Genomic DNA, 21,750 nt, shown 5'->3' with positions numbered 1-21,750 from the left:
TGTGCATAAATGCCAACCCAATTTGAGCTGGGCTACTATTTGTGTGCACAATTTAAAAAATGTGTATGCAGCTGCTAATGGCCAGGTTTTCAAAAGAGTTCAACTACTATTTGGGCTAAATGAAATGTCCAGATTTTCAGAAGTGCTCAGCCCACCAGCTCCCGCTGAGAACATAGTTAATTCTGCTGGTGACACATCAGGCAAAGAAGCATAGGAACTGCTGGGTGCAGAGCCCTTTAAAAAATCTGGCCATTACATTTAGGTGCCCAAAGAGTAGCCGAATTATTCTGAAAACGTGCCCTTGTATGATTTACGTAAGGTCACTCAGCAAGGTAATGTCAAAGGTAGGAATGGAACTTGTGTGTCCTACCTCCTGCAATAATCTATCCACTTCACACACTGCCTCCTTTGGGAGTATAAATCTGAAAAAAAAATGAGCATAAACCATTACTTCGTATATGATTTGACTATAGAACCAGAGACTACTGATTCACGCAAATGCACCCATTTGTACTGTTACATCCATTCCTGCCCTTTCCACATTTGTCTGCTTATTCACTTGTAGCATCTTGTCATAATCCTAGATTGTGAGCTCTCTAGTGCAGGAACTATTTTTATGTGTTGTTTCTATAGTGCCTAGCACAAAGGCCTCTGACCCTTCATTGAGGCCATTTGGCATTAATGCAGCATACAAAATAAAATAATAATATATACAGGGAAAACAAAAGGAAAATGAGGTAAAAACAAAATATTGCTATATCACAGATTTCCAAACTAATCCCACTGTCAGAGAAAAGAACAGGAGTACTTGTGGAACCTTAGAGACTAACAAATTTATTTGGGCATAAGCTTTCGTGGTCTAAAACCCACTTCATCGGATGCATGCAGTGGAAAATACAGTAGGAAGATATATATACAGCGAGAACATGTATTTTCCACTGCATGCATCCGATGAAGTGGGTTTTAGACCACGAAAGCTTATGCCCAAATAAATTTGTTAGTCTCTAAGGGTGCCACAAGTACTCCTCGTTCTTTTTGCTGATAGAGACTAACACAGCGACCACTCTGAAAACTGTCAGAGAAGAATACAGACTGACCTGAGGTGACAAAACCAAAAACTCCATGCAGCACTGGAAACTGGAAAGGGAACGTGGGTATTGATTGGGCAGCCAGAAAACCTGCATTGTCAGATACATTTCAGAAAAGACCAGCGGAGTTCAGGTTTCAAACTCCAGGTCCACTTCAGAAACCAAAAATATCAATTACACATTTGTAATTTCACTAAGACTAACAGGGTTGCATGGGTTGGACTCCGCTCAGAGTGTGGAGGTGGGGTGAGAGGAAAGAGAAGCAACACCTCCTACATACTCCCTGCATGCCACATTCCCCTCTATGCCATCTCCTTCCCGAGCCCTCTTTATGCCATATTCTCTTTTGTGTCCCGCACCCCATGCCCTACCCGTCCCATGCTTTTGTCCGCCCATCCCCCTCCGTGCCCCGTTTCCCGCCAAGGCTCCAGAGCCCGGGATCAACGGCCCTGACCCTCGCGCGAGTCGCGCGGGAGGCCCAGCGCCCAGGGCAGCGGGCAGCGCCGCCCGGCGCCCCCGGCTCTGGGAGGGCCAGCAGCAGGGCGGGGAGGCGGTGCCTGCCGAGCAGGGAGGCGGTGCCCGTCGGGAGGACGGGCCGGGCGGGGGGAGTTTATCCCACTAGAAGGGAACAGTTTCTCCTGCTGAGTCTTGACAGCGTCAGGTCAGTGTGTGAGCTGCTGCGGGGACCATCCCCCGGCGCGGCAGGGGGGCTCTCTGGGGGCAGGAAGGAGGTGTGGGGGGCAGGTACAGACAGGGGGCTGCGTCCGTGGGGATCTAAGGGAGAGAGGGGGGGTCTCTTTTGGAGTAGAAGTAGGCAGGGGGGCTGTACCCCGGGGGAGAGAGAAGGGTCTGCCGGGGGCGAGGGCTGTGCCCGTGGGGGGCAGACGGGGTAGAAAGGAGGGCTGTGCTCCTGCGGGATCTTTGGGGTGGCAGGCAGGAGGCTGTGGGAGGGTGGTGGAGGGCTGTTGATGAAGGGGAGGCTTCATGGAGTGCGGGGGTTGTGGGCATGGTGGCGAGGGCTGAGAGCGAGGATGGGGCTAATGCCCATGGGGGCTCTGTGGGCAGGGCGCAGTTCCCATAGGGGTTTGGGGAGGAATGAAGAACTCTGTTCATGGGAGCTCCGGGGTGAGCTGCGTCCATGGGGGCATCTAGGGGCAGTGAGATACACAGAAGGCTTTACGTATGGGTGGTCTATGGAGTTAGTAGCATAGATAGTAGGTCCTTGGTGCTGTGTTGCAGAGGTGGATTATACTGGAGGGGACTGTATCTCATGTGGGCTATGTAAAGTGGTTTGGGGGTAAGCAGAAGGACAGTGTTCATGGGTACTGTATGGGGATGGTGGAATACACATGGGGATGTATGTCCAATGGTGCTACGTGTGTGATATTGATGGAGATAGACAGTAAACTGTGCCCATTGATATTCTGTGATAGTTACAGGTGGCTATGTCCATTGGTACAACATGTGGAGAGGGGAGATGGCGAGGGAGTGTTACTCACTTTGCTTACCTGATAATGAATGAAAAGCAACATTTTCTCTTTGACTTCTCAACCAAGAAAAGTCAGCGAGCCCTGAGTTCAGTCATGCCACAGCAGAGATACTGTGTTAAAATATATTATATATGGGTGGCATGCCCCAGGTTTTCAGGAGCATTTTGTAATTTTCCTGGTGTCATTTCTCTCCAGGGTACTTGGCAGCTGGGGACTGCAAGTTCCTGTAGTGTTGTAACTGTGAGGGAGTATATTCACATGATACAATGCTGTGATAGTATTATTATAACTTTATATTATGACATTAGACTGATATCTATGTGTAGCCTTTTGGAGATAAGCACAGGAAGTTATCAAGAAATTATTATTTTTTCATGTACCTTGGACTTCTGATTTAATAGTATTGTTATATTTAAGTTAACTTAAATTAAAAGGATCAACTATAATTGCCCAGACATTTAAAAGTAAGGGTGTGGACTGATAAATTTTGTTTGTGACCCACTTCCTCCATCTCCAAAAGAGTTGTTTGTCTGGAATATGACACTAACGTTCTGTCTAGTAACCAATGTTCAAACATATATATTTCCCCTAGCAATCAGTCTGTAATAATATGCATAGAGTAACTTTTTAAAGATGATAATAATGCATTACTTGTTAGCTAAAAAGGACCCAGTGTGGCCCATGAGGTACACTGGAACTTGTATGACCTGCAGTGTCCAGTCTGTCTTTTGCAAATTAGTCTTGTCTGTTGTACCCTGGTTGATATTAGAATTCCCTGTGCGTAGTTATGTTGAACATTTTTAATCCCTCTAGGTCTCACTGAAGATTAATGTGAAAAATTACTTAGAGATTTAATTATGAGACTATGAAGAATCATTTTTAAACAATTCTGCACAATGTAAATATAGACCAGGGGTAGGCAACCTATGGCACGCGTGCCGAAGGTGGCACGCAAGCTGATTTTCAGTGGCATTCACACTGCCCGGGTCCTGATCACCATGTCCAGGGGGCTCTGCATTTTAATTTAATTTTAAATGAAGTTTCTTAAACATTTTAAAAACCTTATTTACTTTACATACAACAATAGTTTAGTTATATATTATAGACTTATAGAAAGAGATCTTCTAAAAACGTTAAAATGTATTACCGGCACGCAAAACCTTAAATTAGAGTGAATAAACGAAGGCTCGGCACACCACTTCTGAAAGGTTGCCGACCCCTGATATAGACTATTGTCAGTGGGGGAGATATTTGATCAAATGGTTAGACATGGATGTTGAAATTGGAAGCTAAACATCAGAATAATATTTGGTAGGTATTCTTATAGGAGCTACTGTCAGATTTGAATCTACTTAGACATCAGTTTATTAAAATATTGCATTACTGGTTTACATATTTTTATACATTTCTGTGAGTAGCCCTAGTAGACAGCATCCATTCCTTGATAATACCTGATCTGAAAAGTATATTGCCCTGTACCAGATATCAGTGTATCATGAAAAGTTTGTCATAGTATGTTCTTTCCATAAAAAATGATTCTCCTCCTCCAATTTAAGTATGTATTTTACATACTAAGACATGACAACAAACGCCTGTAAGATGGTAAAGTTGATCAATATTATAGCTTCAGTTTTTAACTTTTGCTTTATGATACTGACATTGACATTACTGCTGAATCTGAGTTTTTTCTACTTGACTTTTCTTTCAGTTCCTATAGATCAGTTCCTAAATTCAGGCCCAGTTCAGTCAATATAAATGTATTTCTATGGCAGTCAGTACTAGAATGATTTTAACCAACAGTTTAATCAGTAAAGCAAGAAATAGTTTATAAGTAGAAGCAAAACTGTGTTTTGTACAAAGCTAAGCAAATAATTCACAGGAAATAATTTACTAAATGATTTTTGCCTCTTTATGTTTTGGAATTGACTGAAAGCACCTTTTGATTTTTTTGGAAGTATTCACTATTCAAAAAAATTCAGAATAATTTCACTAGCTATTTCTTGTTCTGTAACTCAGGTGTCAGTAATTAGTTTTGAATATTTGGTATTTGAAATTTGAGTGACTAATTACTTTTGATTGATACATAGGTCACAAGGTTTTCTTTCTGTTCTCAGTTGTGGTGAGCATAAACCAATACTTGCTTAAATTTACTATTTCCATATATGTTTCTGCGCTAAAACACTTTTCTAGAGTATTCACGGAAAGCAAGCACAAAAAGCATATGTGCACTGTCTAAATTAACTAGCTTAATTTTTTTTTAAAATGCCCACAGGATTCTCCAAGCTAGTTCGTTGAGGTGTCATGGGCACGATGCTTTCCATGTTATTTTCAAGCAATTTATTTTGCTGTGTTGTTATGATATACCCACTAATTTAATTTTTAAAGTCAATAATAGACTTATTGAAAGCAGATTGTTCCCCAATGTAATATTATAAGTGATGGTGAATTCTGATAAATCTTTATTTATTATGCTGATTTTTTTTCTTATTCTTAAGTAATTTTATTGCAACTGTTTTGAATGTTTCAGTTAATTTTCTGTGTATTTTTTAAAAAGCAACAAATCACTAAGTAGTAGAAGATCAGTGTTGTGATTGGTTCTATATAACTATACACCCAGAAATATCATTAAAGGAATTCATGCATGTGCTTTCTATTAACAAGACAGTTCCTGAGGGCCTTACTCAATTTTCACTAGGTTCTTACTCAAGAAAAATCCCTTTGGCTTCAATGGGGGTTTTGAAGACTGAATGAAAATTGATTTGGATCAACATTAGTAAGAATCACAGTAACAGGGTACTGATATTGATTCTTGTACTGACTGATAGGCCTTTATTTTTCTTTTAACTGATTGGGTTTTTTAATTGCTGTTTCTAAATATGAAGCATAGCTGGCCCTTAGACAGTTGTGCCCCTAGTCAGGTGCCAATAATAATACGGGCATCTATGAGGCTTGTGCTACTGACAGCACAAGTGTCTTCAAAGGGACTGGAAGGGGATGGGGATGTGGTCCACTCTCAGCTGATTGCGGGGAGGGGAATGCACATGGTACCAATTTAAAGGATTGCTGAGTTTCCATTGCAGTAAATGGTCCTCCAGAGCCCCGGAATTCCTCCAGGGGATCTGCTGCAATGGAATCCCCCTGCATACAACCCAAGTGCAGAGGCAATCTAGCCCTAAGTCTAGTATTTTAACAACAGAGTATTTGGCAAAGAATTAGCTACATTTAAGGATTGATTTGCAGTCTTTGCACATGGGAGTCAGGATTGCAGGATTGGGCTCATAATCTTTATCTCCCCTCTTCTTTCAGTTATGGTCCACAGCCCAGTTATTAACCGATTCCTAAATCCATTAAAGGAACCAAACAAAACAATGATATCCTTCCCCAAATTAAAATTCTTGAAAGTGAACTACATAGTTATGATTATTAATTGTTTGTTACTTGAATTGCAGTACTGCCTAATGGCCTAATCAAGGATCAGGGCCCATTGGGTGAGGCATTGTACAAACATAGAGGAAAAAACAGTGCCTATTCCAATTATCTTATATCCTAAAACTCTGAGGAGAGAGCACTGATAGCTACAAACAAACAGGGGAAACACAATTAAATGGTGGGATCATTAAGCAGAAACTTTGACTTACAGATGCTTTCCGTATGTAGCATATTTACTTTCATTTGTTTCACTGGCATTGGCTATAATAGCAAAATAACTGCTGTTTAAAAAGGGAAGATAAGCAGCTACCTCAAAATCCAGTTCATGAATTTCTGGAATCAACTAACAGGTGATGCTTTGTAGACATGCATAAGCCACCCTCTTCCCTCATGACTAAGCACATCACCTGCATGCCATGCAGTTTGCACATTCAGGACAAAGTCTATGAATTCAAGTCTATGAATCCCAAAGTCCCATCTAGCTGAACAACAAGCTACTAACTTGCTACTCTGCTGGTTGATAATTAGCAATTTTTAAAAACAAAGCTTAGGTACCCATGTGTATGTATGTTCAGGAACAAGTGTATGCTTTGTATATATTAGTACATACACATTCATGTACACTACGTATATATAGCTAGACGGCAGGATGTACATATTATTTCAGTGTTATGAAATAACATCCTCCTGACTTCACAGTATGTAGAAATGCTGCATATATAAACCTCTAGTTATCATTTGTGTTAGTACTACTAACTAAGTAATAATTAATTGATTTAATGTAATTGAAATAATAATACCCTGAGAGTTTTAAATAAGAACATTGGGACAGTTTCTTTTCAAACCTCTAATACAACAATATGAGACCTCAGTGTAAAAACTATTAAACTGGCTGGAAATTTTTTTAAGGTATAAATAGCATTGGAATTACGGTATTTCAGATTTTTTGTATTTAATACTGTTTTACAGTTTAATTTTTTTTTTAATTTTATTTAACTTTAATAAAACAGAAATATGGGTCAGAATTCATCGGAATAGATTACAGTTTAAATCCCACAGTACAGTCCATGCTGTAAATAAATATAGTCCATGCTTCAAGAGAATGTGGAGGGGGTGGGCTGGAGCAGGAGCTTCCAGGAGGGATTTGAGGTAATTTACCAAAAGGGCCCTTGCGAAAAGTGCATGGTGCCATGTGCATTCCGCTATATATATGGTCAGCTCTGCTTGCTAGAGCAGAGGGTAGGCAGAAGGTGAAGCCTTCTCTCATCCTCACCCTGCCCTCTTCTTTTGGAGATGCTATTGTTGTCGCTGTTGTGGAGCAGTGGCATTGCTTCCCAGTTATGTTTTGACTGGCCTTGGCCCAGAAGAACAAGGTGAGAAAGGAAGCTCCTTGCACCCTCTTACCTTCCTTCCCCTTCTGTGTCTTGCCACTGATAGAGATCAGCTACACATTAGTTCACACAGATGCGTTTTGCAGTTTCCATGAGCAGCTCATCTGACACCTGCCTGCCACTCTGTAAGAAGTGTTTTATCCTATACATGTTGGAAGGGATAAATGGTGGGATTTTCAAAAGCACTCAGATGTCACCTAACTCTGCTTCCACTGAATTAAATGGTAAATTAACTTCCATGGAAGTAGAATTAGACCAATACTGGGAGATGTCGGAAATCCCACCCAAAATCATTTTTAAGATGATCATATGCTGGCATTCCAAGCAGAGAGGCATACACATAACCTAATGCATGCCACCAAAAGAAAATACAGACGAGAGATGCACTATAAGACACACACACACAATCTAAGGATGACATCCTAGCTTCGGGGGCTTGGCCACTGACAGCAGTAGGGCCAGGATTTCACCCTAAGACTAGCTAGGCCCTAGAAACTTCTAGAGAGTCTGTCCAGTATTTCACATGCATCCAAAACTCCCTTTTAATCCAATGGGGATTTTGAGTGTGCAGAGAATACCAGATCAAGCCCTCAGTGAGTTCTTATTTGCTCAGCAAGACTACATGGCTAAAGCTAGATAAACATAAATACATGATATATCAAGGACGTTGTAGAAATGCCTTTGAAACAAGCAGTGGTATATTTTTCTGTATTATGTTCTGTAGCTAATGTGGTTAGTTCACTGTAGTTGTAGTTGAGCTTTAGTTTTAAGCAAAATGTAAACAATTTTATACAGGTTTTGCAGGTGAGATTAGTTTATGATGCTCATTCAAATCAAACTAAAGTCATACAGACCAGCCCGCTAGTGTAATGTTGTCTGCTTATGCTACAGTGCTGCATGGGGAAGAGAATTAGTTTTTTCATGCAGTTCTAAAGCTCTTTTGTGATAACAGCATGTGTCCCGTGTGGAATTAGGATGTCTTTCCTCTTTATCATGCATCTGGCTGTGACACATTACAGAGTCCCTCCACTCTAGCCCCCCATTCTTGTTTGACAGGAAACCTCTACTTAATATTCCCCTATTCCCTCCACAAACACCACAATTCTGGACACATTATTTATTTCCCTTTAGGAGAATGAACTCTCATAACTGTCATGTAATAGGCATCTGGAGCAGGTGGGGATAGAGAGGAAGGTTGCATACTGAGTCTTGGGCCTTTCAGCTGAAGAGTCCAATTTAATGATTTTGAAGGGAGACTCATATTGGCTTAAAATAGCCTTGACCAGAATTATAATCTGCTCTTAAACTACTTTATATGACATGTAATTACACTGCGTTCCATAAAATAGTATTTTATTTCATAGCGTAGTATTTTATTTCAGGCGCACAGTACACTACTTGTGTATTTATACATACCTTCTGAACATATTGGTCATCACTTGTGTAAATACTATGGCAGCTAACCATGGAATGAAATGTAATTCTGCTAACGTCTAACAGTTTTCTCTTAGTATTTTATTGAGAGTTGCATTCTCAACATTCGTGTTTGAGAAGTGCACACTATTTGACCTTCAGTTTGAAAATATATCTTATATTAAAAAGTAATATGGTTAATCCTCAATGCAATACTGCAGTATTTTTCCCAACTCCTTCCCTCCCTCCCCCCGAAAATCTTAACATAGAAATGCAAGATATATAACATTCTTCAGTGGAAGTAAAAATAAAAAGGGATTCTAACATAGTACTGAACAAAATGAAATATGTGTATGAAGGGAGGGAAATAATTATTTTTTATATTGCAGGTTTGACAGCAATTCAGAATTATGCATTTTTAATCATTTTCAGTATTTGTTAGCTGGGATATTTTTATGTCCCTGAGAAAGAAATTCTCAACCGTGGTAGTTTAAAACAGATATCAGAATATCCAAAGAGTTACTTTTGTTACTCCAAAAGAAGAGATATGAAAAGAAAAATGTTAATTACAGGCTTTAACACTCAGAGTAGGATCTTTTAGTAGGGGTGGTCAGAAAAACAGGTTTTACTACTTAAGAGCTGGAGCTTTTTGGTACTAACTAGTTGGAGAGCGTGGAGAAAATGCAACCACTTCTATACTCATAAGGTGCATAATTCCCTATGATAGAATTAACTTTTAGGAACTGTCATTTTTGGTGTCCACAGTAAATAAAAGTGAAGTGCTTATCCTTTAATCTTGAATATATTTTACTTAGTGCTTGCTATCACCTGCAGTGATTTTCTAGCTGCTGGATTTTATGCTGAGATCTCAGTTCTTATTCTGTAGAAGCATAGTACAATATGTGCTACTAAGTTGACTTCTAACCATAGTAAATAATTTCTAAAATAGGGGGCCAAATTCTGCCCTCCTTTACTTGTGTGCAATCCCATGGAATTCAAAGGACCTGCATGGGTGTACCTGTGAGCAAAATTTTAGGATACGTCTGTGCTTCAGCAGCACAGCTATGACACTGCAGCTGTGCTGCTGTAGCACTGTAGTGTAGATACTTCCTACATCAACAGGAGGGGTTTTTCTGTCAATATAGGTAACCCACCCCCCCAAGAGGCAATAGCTAGGTCTACAGTAGAATTCTTCTGTCCATCTAGCTGCATCTACAGAGGTGGTTTGGTCCACCTAACTATGTCACGCAGGGCACCACATTTTCCACAGCCATGAGCGGTATACCTAGGTTGATCTAAGTTGTAGGCGTAGAGCAGGCCTCAGAGACATATAAAGTGTTCTCTGTGTTTTATAATCTTATTTAGAAGCATGTGTGGCAGAACCTCAGTTATCTGCATTTCTATAAACTGGAAATCTGTGCTGAAAATGGATTTGGGGATTTGCATCTTATTGAAGCCCAAATATGGGAAATTCCAAGGAAGGCTGGAGTATCGGCTCTCTGTAGGACAATGGGGGATCACCACTTCCTTACTTGGCCCCACTCCCAGGGCTCATCTGTGCCCTGAAACAAGGCCTTTACAATTGGCTAATGGTGCTGGTGTTCCTCCATTGCTTCAAAAGTCACTAATTTGTAGTGGGTAGGTTTCCCTCACTCAATTAGGGCTTGAATTAGGAAGAATTCCCCTGTCGACCTAGCACTGTCTACACCAGAGCTTCGGATGGTTTAACTGTGTCAATCAGGGGTGAGGATTTTTCACATTCCTGAGTGACGTAGTTACACTGACCTTATTTCCTAGTTTAGACCAGGCCTTAGTGTAGTTTACTGAGGATTTCCTGTAGTTCATGTTTTAGGTCTTTTCATGGAAGGCACTCATTTGCATCTACATTTAAGCATCCTCTACTTTCTAATTCAGTGATATATATTTGTGATGATGGTTTAAGGAATATATATTTAGTAAAACATGTTTCAGTGCTTTATATGCTTTAAATGTCTCTTATTGTCCCAACATAAAAAGAGACAATATGTTTTGTAATATGTCGCTCCTGCCCATTTTTGCAATGTTTATAGATTTTTGTCTTTAAAACTTGCTTATACCAGTATTGAAAAGTATGGAAACATAAGTTCTCACTTTCGTTTCAAGTAATATGCTTTCCTTTTCAGCCATAAGCACTGATCTTGGCTTTTGAGATGACAAATGAAATAAACTCTCAGGCCTTGTCTACAGTTTATACCAGAGCTATTTTGCTGGTATCGTTTATAATAGTTCCCTGAACAAAATAAGATAAAGGATTATTTTGCCAGTATAACTGCATCTATACTAGGGCTTTTGCCAGAATAGATATGTTAAGGGTTTGATTTTTTTTCCAGACTCCTAACTGATAAAGATATGCTGGCAAAATTTTAAGTGTAGACCAGGCCTAAGAAACCAGAAGTTGTTATAATTAACTGTAGAGTATGTTTGAAGATTAATATTATAAAAGGCCAGTGACTTGTGACTTCAAAATAGTAAGTGGCAATAAAACATGGGGGAGTTACTTTAGTGTGGTGTCCTTTTGCAGTTTTCAGGACATTTCATTTAGTTTTCTGTAACAATGACTAAAAGTATATGTCTTTATTATTAGTGCTGTCGATGCTATTACCAGTGCAAAAGTGTAACTTGCAAAACACTTATGGAAGCTTAATTAGTTGTTCTCAGTTGTCTTACAATATTTGGATGTTGGTACTCATGAAAGAGAGAGACTGGAGTTACTGATACAAACAAATTCCAAGTGTGTTTCCTTTGCTTAATTCTTCTAATCCACCTCAGTCTGCTGCAACACCCATGCTTTTACCATCTTGAGCCTTTTACAATATAAGATTGCCAATTGCACTGAGCTGATTAGTGATTATTGTTATGAGAACAAAAATTCAGTGGCATCATGAATGAGAGACCCTAAAATGTTTCTTACATAGTTTCCTGAGAATATGCCTATAGAAGTCAAAGATTTGTTCTTTGGGCCTGCCTTGTGATCACATATGCTAATTTTACCAGTTTGTTAGGGAGTGGCAAGTATGATTTACATTCAGACATTCTGGAGTATTTTGTTGCCTATGGTAGTCTAACACATATAAAAAGTAGATGACTATTAGCAAGGGAATCACTGCAAAGTGTGGATTATATTCAGATTAGAATAGAGCTATCATGTTATGACATCTCTTATGGCATCCATAGCCCATTGTGGTGCACCAACAATTTAAAAAAAAATGTAACAAGTTTATTACTTTTCTAAAAAACAAGTAATTACACACATCTCCAGCAGGGTTGGTTTTACTACTAATTAGAAAAAATCTATACTATAGGAAGCTTGAATAGAACTATAGTGCCAAGTCTCTTAATTCCTATAAGAAGCATCCATTTTTGTAGACATAGCCTTTAGAAAACTTTTTGTGGTAAACCAATACATTTAAAAAATCTAAATATTATCATCACAGGGAAAACATTCACAGGTGTTTCATAATTTACTTATTTATAAAACACACAAGTAAATTTCTATAGTACTACGTCATCAGTGTTCCCTGTATGAAGCCATTACTACCATGCTGCGCCTATCACTATTTAAATTGTTTTGTGTATCACCATTCTCCTTTCACTTCTTGAAGTATATATATCCTGTCTGACCATAATAGCTGTCATTTTTTCGAATGGTTCCTGGTTTTGTTTAGGAATGCTGTATTCAGTAGAATAAAGGAGTTACATAAGTCACATCATACCGCTGACTTATACATCATTCACTGTTTCCTCCTTAATGATGTAATACTGTGGTTGTGAAAGTCATGTGCACTTCTTTCCATTCACTTTTAGGTCACCAGGGTGCCAATTCTAAGTAGGTGAGAGATCAAATGAAGACTCAGAAAATTGCTCTGGGTCAATTATCAGTCTTGTTTTAAAAAATAATAAAACTGTTGTCATAAACAGTGTGTTCTACTGATTTTTACAAACATAAACATCCCCAGAAGAAAAATTGCACAGGATAGTTTGGAGAATTTTGCAAGGCTGTGACATGTTCTGTGACTAATGTATTGTGGAATATTTACAGTATCTTTAATCTAAAATAAAGGGCTATTTGAGTTCAGAATATTTTGCATAAATGCTTTTTGCAGTGGTGAATTAAGACAGGATCCTTGGGATCCAAGCCCAGGGTCCTGTGGAGGCCCAGTAAAAAAGAGAGTTGGGGGAAACCAAGAAAGAATTAGAGAAGGAAATCAAGGAGTCACAGTAGGACTGTGAGGAAGAATTTGTGGGTGCATGATTATTTTAAAGGGCCTGAATTTTAAGTCTTAATTATCCTCTGTGGTGCTAGTTAAAGGAAATGATTAATAAAGGGGGAAATCTTAAAAAGTATAGACATTTGGTTAGGATCTGTTTCTTCAAGTATAAAATTCTTAGTTGAACGTGTTGGTCTTGAAGCCCTTCTATATCTGGCTTCCTTTGAGATTTTGGCACTCCCTTGTTTAGGACATATTGCAAGTGCCATAAGAACAGTCTTTGTATAGTATTTTGGAATTCCTGCCAGTTCTGTTTTGTCCTAAAAAGCCCTTGTTTTAAATCCAGTCCCATTTCTCATTACTCCTGCTGGAACTTGAATTGTGTGATGCACAAAGACGAATGCTAGGTCTTCTGTCACTAGGGACAGCAAAGAAGAAAGTGTATTTCAGTGAAGTCTGAGGTAAGGTTAGGGTAACATATTTAACTAATAAGAAATAGCTTTTACACACAGCACTGATGCTGCTGTAATCTAGCCTGACTGTATTCACTGATTTAGGCTCTGCAACTGGTTCCATTCTTTCTCTGCCACTTCCCAGAATCAACAGAAAATGTGGCACAGCATAGAGTCATGCTGCTTGTGTGGCAACCTTAAACTTCCTGCTGAAGCTTGACCCTTTAGCAGGAGGGTGGCTGCTGACTGACTGCCCTTTCTGTTAGTCACGACTTTCTGCTGATGTGTTTGAGTCCAGAACAGAATGGAAAACCAGCTGAGATAGTGGGGAGGCGGGAGTCAGCAGTCAGCCTCCTGGCCAGACCAGTTGTCAACATCCTCCAAATGTTGTGGAAGTAGGTAAAAATAACCAAGTAGGGAGAGTAGAACATGGATGAGGTGGACAATGTCTACCTCCCTCTTTCCGGTCTACATTTGAGAGGAGATAGTTGAGGGGGAGGAAGAGGAGGAGAGAAACACGTGTGATGTGTCACCAACACAGGCCATCACCCTCTAGCCTGAGAGGAAGAGACTAAGGGGAAAAACCCTGAGTCACCCCAGCACCAAGTGAGAGGCAAAGATTAAAGAAGAACCAATGACCCCCTAGAAAGAGAGAGAAGCAGATGCTCCCTGAAGATGCAGGAGTGGAAATGGACCTGTCACTCTCTTTTGACAGTGTGAGATGGAGGAATAGTGAACATGCTAATTATCTCTAGCATATGCTGAGTGGAGCTAACAGTCCACTACTGTGCCTTTCCAGAGGAGCTTGGGGAAGGGGATTGTTTGGGGTCAGAGGATTGCAGGGCCTCAGTAATGTTGAGAGAAACTCCAGTGGTGATCGAGGACAGCAAATTAGACATGAGTTTGCAAAGTGATATGACACAATACCTGTAATATTAATTTCTGAGCACCATGTTACCAGAAAGAGATTGACAAACTGGAGGAAGACCAGAGAAGAGCAACAGATAAGATAAAAATATCTTGGACACCGGGTACAACAGTGCCATGCGAATGCCTGTTCTCACTTTCAGGTGACATTGTAAACAAGAAGCAGGCAGCATTACTGCCTGCAAATTGTAACCAAACTTGTTTGTCTGAGTGATTGGTTGAACAAGAAGTAGGACTGAGTGGACTTGTAGGCTCAGAATGCCCAGAATACCCAAAATGGTCTGCAGATATCCACATCCGCTGATACAAAGCAGATACTTGCAGATTTGCAGGGCTCTACTAAACTGTACTGTAGGGAAGAATGTTACATTGGCAGGATCAACTGACCCAATTGCATCACTGTCTTCTATGATTCATTTTATGTATACCAATTTCACCTATGCCATTTGAAGCTGCATAATCCCTGAAAAAGGAGTCAGTCTACTATTTAGTCTACCTCATAGTTGGGATATAAGTACTATATCCACATGGTTTATTGTAGCTCATGGAGAATTGGATACAAAGTCAGAGGGAAGAGTACCCACAGGTTCCATGGTAACTGCCACATCACATCATGTGCATACAGGAACTTGGCATCAGAGCCAGAGTTGTCCAGCTGCAGCTGGAGTGCATAGTAGATGGACCACAAGTCTGCTTGAGTGTGACGATTTGTATGTTCTTGTGCAGAGGGACATGGAAGAAACACCTCCCACCACCACCACCTCATTTTCATTTTCATGTGATACGTTAAGTATGCAAATACTCCTTTTAGATTAGCTTTTGGAACATTGATCACATATTTGTGAAATTACTGGAATTTGATACCTTGTGAATCCTTTTGTTTAATGACTACCAGCAATATACTCTGTGCTTTCCAAGTGTACGTACACATGGTCCTGGCTGCACTCTGGTTCCAACAGACAAAATGGTTCATAGGTGTCTGATGAGGGTTCAGACTAGCGGTGATGAAAAAATGTTAGACAGGCTCATTAAGAACTGTGGTGGGAAACATATTTTTTGGTGAGATTTGAAGAGGTGGTCTAGAAGGCTGTTCACTTTTAGATTCTTTACAAACTTTCAGAACTGTAAGCCTCCACTCCCTGTGGACAAGTGAGATCCAGCCCATGTATCATGGTGCTGCAGCCATGAAGTGGGGCTACCTTTGAGGGAAAAATATTGTAAAAATTGAATTCTTTGGGTAAATTTTCAAAACCACCTAGATGATTTTAGGGACTTTTGAAAATTTTTATTTCATACTAAAAAAACAAATTCACAGTTATTGCTCTGCTGCCCAAGAGCCTCCTGAATTTGAAAAGTGTAGAATTTCCTCTTAAACGTCTCCCTGCCTGAGGCCAGGATGAGCAAGATCCACTGCAGTTCCAATGATAGCTTTTGTAGACCTAAAAATTGTATGGTTTAAAGTCTGATATCTTGCAAGCTTTGAGGGCCAGAGATGGAAGTTTTATATCTAACACTTGGAAGGGCCTGAGATAGCTTTTCTTTATGCAAAAAGCCAGTTATTTTAGGTCATTTTTAAACAGTTTTGTGCCATTTGAAAAATCGCTTGACTATCACTCAATAATTGCCTTGTTTTGTTCACAGAATCATAGACTTTAAGGTCAGAAGGGACCATTATGATCGTTTATTCCCTCTAAAGCATCTGGCACTGACCACTGTCGAAAGACAAGATATTGGGCTAGATGAACTATTGGTATGGCTCAGTTTGGCTTTTCTTATGTTCTTGCAGATTCCTGTAAAGTTGGACTCATAGTACACCTCTACCCCGAAATAACGCGACCCAATGTAACCCAAATTCGGATATAACGTGGTAAAGCAGTGCTCCGGGGGGGGCGGGGCTGCGCACTCCGGCAGATCAAAGCAAGTTCGATATAACGCGGTTTCACCTATGACGAGGACAGCGTTATATCGGGGTAGAGGTGTAACTAAGGCACTTGCTTTTCAGGTGGAGGAACATGAAATACATTTTTTTAAAACCACTATAAAAAGATATATAAAATACATTTTCTGTGACATACATGCATTCTTTATAGGCTATGAGGGATGGTAAGAAATAATGATTTTTATCAGAGCCCTTTTGGGATGACCTACACAGCTCACCCCTTATTTATATGCCTGTTTCAAACTCGGGTTGAAACCCTTATACCACATCACATCATCATGTTTCCCCCATATATGTTATAGACACATTATAGTCGGCAAAGTCATTTAGGATTCTCTCTCTCTCGCTCTCTGTATATGTCAACCATTATATCATATTTATCTATAACTAAATTTCCTGGTCTCCTTTAAAGAATAAATAAGATTTTGTTTGCTCTGTAAAGAAAATTCCTTCTGACTTGAGTTGAAAGTCCCCTATGCAATTAAAGTTATGAGCTGGGTACACAAGGCCTGATAATAGATGGCACATATACTCAGTTTAAGGCTCTGATTCTCCAGAGGGATCTGTGCAGGCTGACATTTATGTGCACCGCTCTAGACTCCCACTCAACTGGATTCCATTGCACGACTGGGGCCTATGTTTGGGATTTACAGTAAGAACACAGGCCTCTTTTTTAACTACACAGAATTAACAAGAGCAATTTTAAAACCAAACAGATTTGTACAACCAGGAAAAAATTGCTAAATGAAGATTAAATTGTAAAAAGCATGAAAAATTAAGCCATAAGGTATTCGACAGTATGTATTTAAACAGCAAAGCCACTCCATTAGCAAAGAAAAGTTACTTCTGTTGTAAAGTTGATAAAGATATTTTATTTTGACTGTTAAAGCTCTTTCCACTGTGTTGCTATCGATTCTGTTAAAAGAGCAGAAAATACAAAATTTTGCAAAGACAAAACAAAGATAGGACAATGACCTACTGTAAATAATGAAATAGATGAAGTGTTTGAAAACAAATCTTTTGTCACAAAATTTTCAAAGAATGCCTGTCACAGATTTATGTAATGGGGATTATTGCTAAATATAGAGTATTACAAACTAGAGACACAAACACAGTTCAATGTGGAAATGTTAAAATGCTAACTTCAATCGGCTGTCAAGCACCATCAGGAGTAGAATTAGACTGGGGAGGGAGCAAGATTCAGCTCTCCTTGTCTGGAAGGACAGATCAGCCTTTGAGATAGATTAGGAGAAGAAAATAGAGGAGGGAACCTACTGTATGAAAAATAAACAATTTAAACATAAAAAATGCAATTTACAGGTTCCTAAACCCTGTGTCGTATGCTTTATATTAGAATAAATATGTATGAAATCAGAAAGCCCAAATAAATAACTTTTAAAATAAATCAGTGCCATTTGTGACTGTATTTTGATGATGTGGACACATCCCCAGGAATTGTTTTAAGTCACCACCTAATTATATGCAATATACACATCAGTCATGGTCACAGCAAGTCTAAGCTGGATCTGAAAGAGTGACTTAGAGATGCAAGGTTCTTTAAATCACATTGCCAATCCCTGAATCATCACCAAGTTAATTTTTTTTCAGAGTGCTCTACATTCTCCTATGAAAAACCTTAGTAAGAACAAGAATGAAACTTTAGAAAAAGATATGTTTATTGTGCAAGGTCTTGTCAAGACAAGTTCCAGAATTTGAATAGTTTCGGGTGGGGAAAAGAGAGACCATAAGGCAAATAGTCTGTGTATTATCCCAGCTGCTGAAATTAATGTTTTGTCTGAACATACAAAAAAAAGTTAATGAAAATGTATTGTATTTTTAATTGTTTTTAATTAGTCTGTTTAATACATGTTTATGTTTGGGTAAAATGAATGGGTAAAATGAAGTTATGGCTCAGTCTTGAAAAGCACTGAGTGCATTTTGGGAAGTGCTGGACCCCTTCAGATGCCATTGAAGCGTATGGGATTTCTGTCTTGAGTAAGAAGTTTGCAGGACTGGGCCTCACATTAGTCAACATTGCTACATGAAACTGGAAGTACCAGAAATCTCACAAGAGAACCTTTTCTCTTTTTGATATGCCTAGTCTGATTTCTAGACCAGAAAGGCATAGAGCACTATCTCGACTTTTGGACATTTATCCATAATGGATCTATGAATCTTTTGAGATTTACTTTTTACTATACTTTAACCACCAACTATTATTCAGAGTGACTCCAAACCATAAAACTTATAAAGCTTGAAATGTTTGCATGAAGCATAAAAAAAGCTGGAGTATATGGCCTGTGGGAGAATAAGTACTAGGGTTAATTTATAACTTAAGCAAATGAATCTATAAAAAGAAGAAAAGCTCTATAAGAAATAGGTTAACAGATGACAACAACAAAAAAAGAAAAAAAGGCTGATAAAAGATACCTGAACTTGTTTGGTCCCAGTGATTTTATGACTAAGGAATTCAATTATAGGTGTGTTGGGAGTAGCAAATCACAATTCTGTAAATTACTAATGAGACAGAAAGATCTTTATCATGTTCTGTATGTGTTCACATGCAAAGTTCAGTCCTGCCCTCTGTAAATAAACTCCTAGCACCTAGACTGTGCTCCTTTGCAGAAACTCAATGTCACAACAGTAGGAACAGAGCTATAACTTGGGCTGAATCATTTTTCAAACATGCCGGCAGATATACAATACTCTACTCTTAGAGATGAGGTTAGCCAACAGATGGCTTTTCCTTTCTGTGGGCTAGTGATTTTCAACTTTGGATTTAATTAATTTAATATTATTAGCATTTTCTAGAAACTGCAAAGAGGAGACAGAACCTTCTTTGGTGATTCCTTCTTTGGGGGTGGTCCAAGACTGTGGAATGAACTCCCCCAGGAACTAAGGACCATCATAAATCTCATCACCTTCCACTCCAAGTGCAAGGTGCATTTCTGTGACCTTGCCTTCTATAATCACATAGCAACAGGTATATTTATTTAATAAATTAAAAAAAAATCCTACTAAAACAAAACACTCGATTGAACACATTTCTCCCTCTCTGGAGAGGATGAAAGAACAAACATGTGACAGATGTGTAGGCACGATCTTTAATGGACTATTGGGAGGCGCTCAGATAAGTGTGGTATAAAAACCTATATAGAATAGAACTAACAAGTTGAATTCAGGATACATATGACATCAGTGTACCATGGAGATGCACTAAGTGAATCACACAAGGCTGGATTTATTTAGCCTGTGTTGCATATTCTATTAGAGAGTTTTAACCCACTAATTTACATAATGAGTCTTTATTTACCCAAGGAAGGCAGATTGGCCTCAGGTCGATTGCAAATTAACTCCTAGGGCCTGCAATCCAAATTGTTTTAAGAGCTGCCTGCTACTTGATTCTTACAGCAGTAAATTATTATCTCTTGTCAGTCATTTAAAGGGGAAGGGCAATTTCTGGAAAAGCAAATATAATTAGCTGAGACCCACAGTCCAACTGCACAGTAGTTGCAGGAAAGCTTTAAGGGACCAAGCCCTGCTTGCCCTAATCACGCAAGAAATCAGTGGGACAACTCACATGACTAAAGAGAGAAGGATTTCACTCAAATATGCAGTTTTGTGTAAATTCACATATTCTTCTAATTATAACTTTCCCAATGATTCATAGGCTGCAGAGTGGAGGGACCACGCAGGCCATGGCCTGACCACTTTTTGGCTATAATGGTGGGGCTGCTGGGCCAAATATGAGTGAGCGATGTTGTGACCTGCTGCAGCAACACTGAGGCACCACAACCCTGTATGCAGGTTACAGCACTGCTCACTCAAATTTGGACGGGGTGGGTGCAGGGGCTCATGGGTCAGCAACGTCAGGCTGCTGGTAGTGGAGTGGGGGGATCTGAGGGGAAGAGAGTCAGGTGGGGTGGAAGGCACAAATCTACACGCACGCACACATACACACACCCCCACACACACACACTTTAAATGGCCCTCTGCAGCCCCATCAATTAGAGAGTCTCAGACCTTTGAGACAAACTGGGTTTCTCTAAACTTCTTTGAGGTGGGACTAGAGTTCTTCCATTCTTCTGTTAATTACAGTGTTGCCACAATATTCAGATATCATAGAGATGAGTATATATAATAAATACCTAGCGAGATAGGTGGTGATTCATAGCCAATGTATTAATTTAACAATCTTATTCCAGGATATTAAATGCTTAAGTTAACCATTTACTATATTTCACCATTTGGTACATTATGCTATTTACTTAGCAGGGTATTTATGGTTGGGGAGAACAGTTATGTGCCCTGAATGCCCAAAAGGCAAAATATTTAATCTTTTTTTTAGCTATTCTTTTATTGACCTGCTGATTTTATTTTCAGCAAGCAAGTTACTCTATCCTGAAAAACAATTTGAATGATCAAGAGCTGCTAGATTTTACAATCTTGATTTGCAAAAACCATAGGTTACAGGTACAGACATTTCTGATATAAGCAGCACCGTTTAAACTTAAATTTATTTCATATTTATTTCTCCACCTACATGGGTTCTACCGAAAAGTTTAACATCAACAGTGATTAAAATAAAGTTGGGCCCAGTGGTTCAGGGAGAGCAAATACAGTATCATAAAATAAGCAAAGAAAAATAATCCTGTTTGTACAGTGCCTAACACGAAGACTCAAGACACAGTGAAAATTAGAATAATACAAACTGGCCAAAGATGAACTGCTTCAAATAAAAATGCCCTACACAAAACATTGGAGACAGCTAGGAAGTGCAGACATAGTGTCTGATCCAATTTCCAATGAAGTCTTTGCAAAGAGCCACTCCATTGGCTTTAAATTGGAGGTAGGTTGTACCTACAGTTAGGGAGGGTTTTTATATGAATCATCGAACTGAAAGTCCCTGGCATGATTTACATAAAACCACAGTATGCAAAGTAAGGACACCCTAGCAGACTTCATAAACCTTTGAGAGAGAGAAAATGAGAGATGGTCACCTCAGTACAATTGGCCTAGATTATTAAAAAATTCATTCCCCATTCACTGGCCACTGTTGGAAGACAGGATACTGGGCTAGATGGACCTTTGGTCTGACCCCGAATGGCCGTTCTTATGTTCACAAGAACTTGAATTGAATTCATTTGCTGATCAGCAATCAGTGCAGGTCAGTGGAACTGGATGTTCCTTGTTCGCAAAACAAAAGAGGCATTGGGAAGCTGAATTTTCTAACTCCTGAAGCTTTCAGATTAGTTTCACAGTTAGGAATGAATTACAGTAATCCGTTAGCATCGAAGTACTGAGAGCATAAATATGGTCTGAGTGGCAAAGTCCATGTTACAGAAAAAAAGAGAGTGGTATTGGAGAACATGGA

The 21,750-nt window shown here is 39.3% G+C and overlaps 1 protein-coding gene across 2 annotated transcripts in view; it reads left to right on the top strand.

The window, feature by feature from the left end:
* The first annotated feature begins 1,692 nt into the window (after positions 1-1,692).
* PPARG (peroxisome proliferator activated receptor gamma) overlaps positions 1,693-21,750 on the top strand; it is a 112,125-nt gene continuing 92,067 nt past the window's right edge. Inside the window, exon 1 of one of the 2 annotated variants that reach the window (XM_024211982.1) lies at positions 1,693-1,749. The gene's annotated coding sequence lies outside the window, so the exon portion shown is untranslated. The remainder of the gene's footprint in view (positions 1,750-21,750) is intronic. The other variant, XM_024211981.1, reaches the window with a different exon arrangement.

The sequence above is a fragment of the Terrapene carolina genome, unplaced genomic scaffold (assembly GCF_002925995.2).
Source record: "Terrapene carolina triunguis isolate 2854851 unplaced genomic scaffold, T_m_triunguis-2.0 Scaffold232, whole genome shotgun sequence".
NCBI classification, from domain to species: domain Eukaryota; kingdom Metazoa; phylum Chordata; order Testudines; family Emydidae; genus Terrapene; species Terrapene triunguis.
Note: the sequence above shows the minus strand (reverse complement) of the source record. Positions and strands in the feature narration are given on the sequence as shown.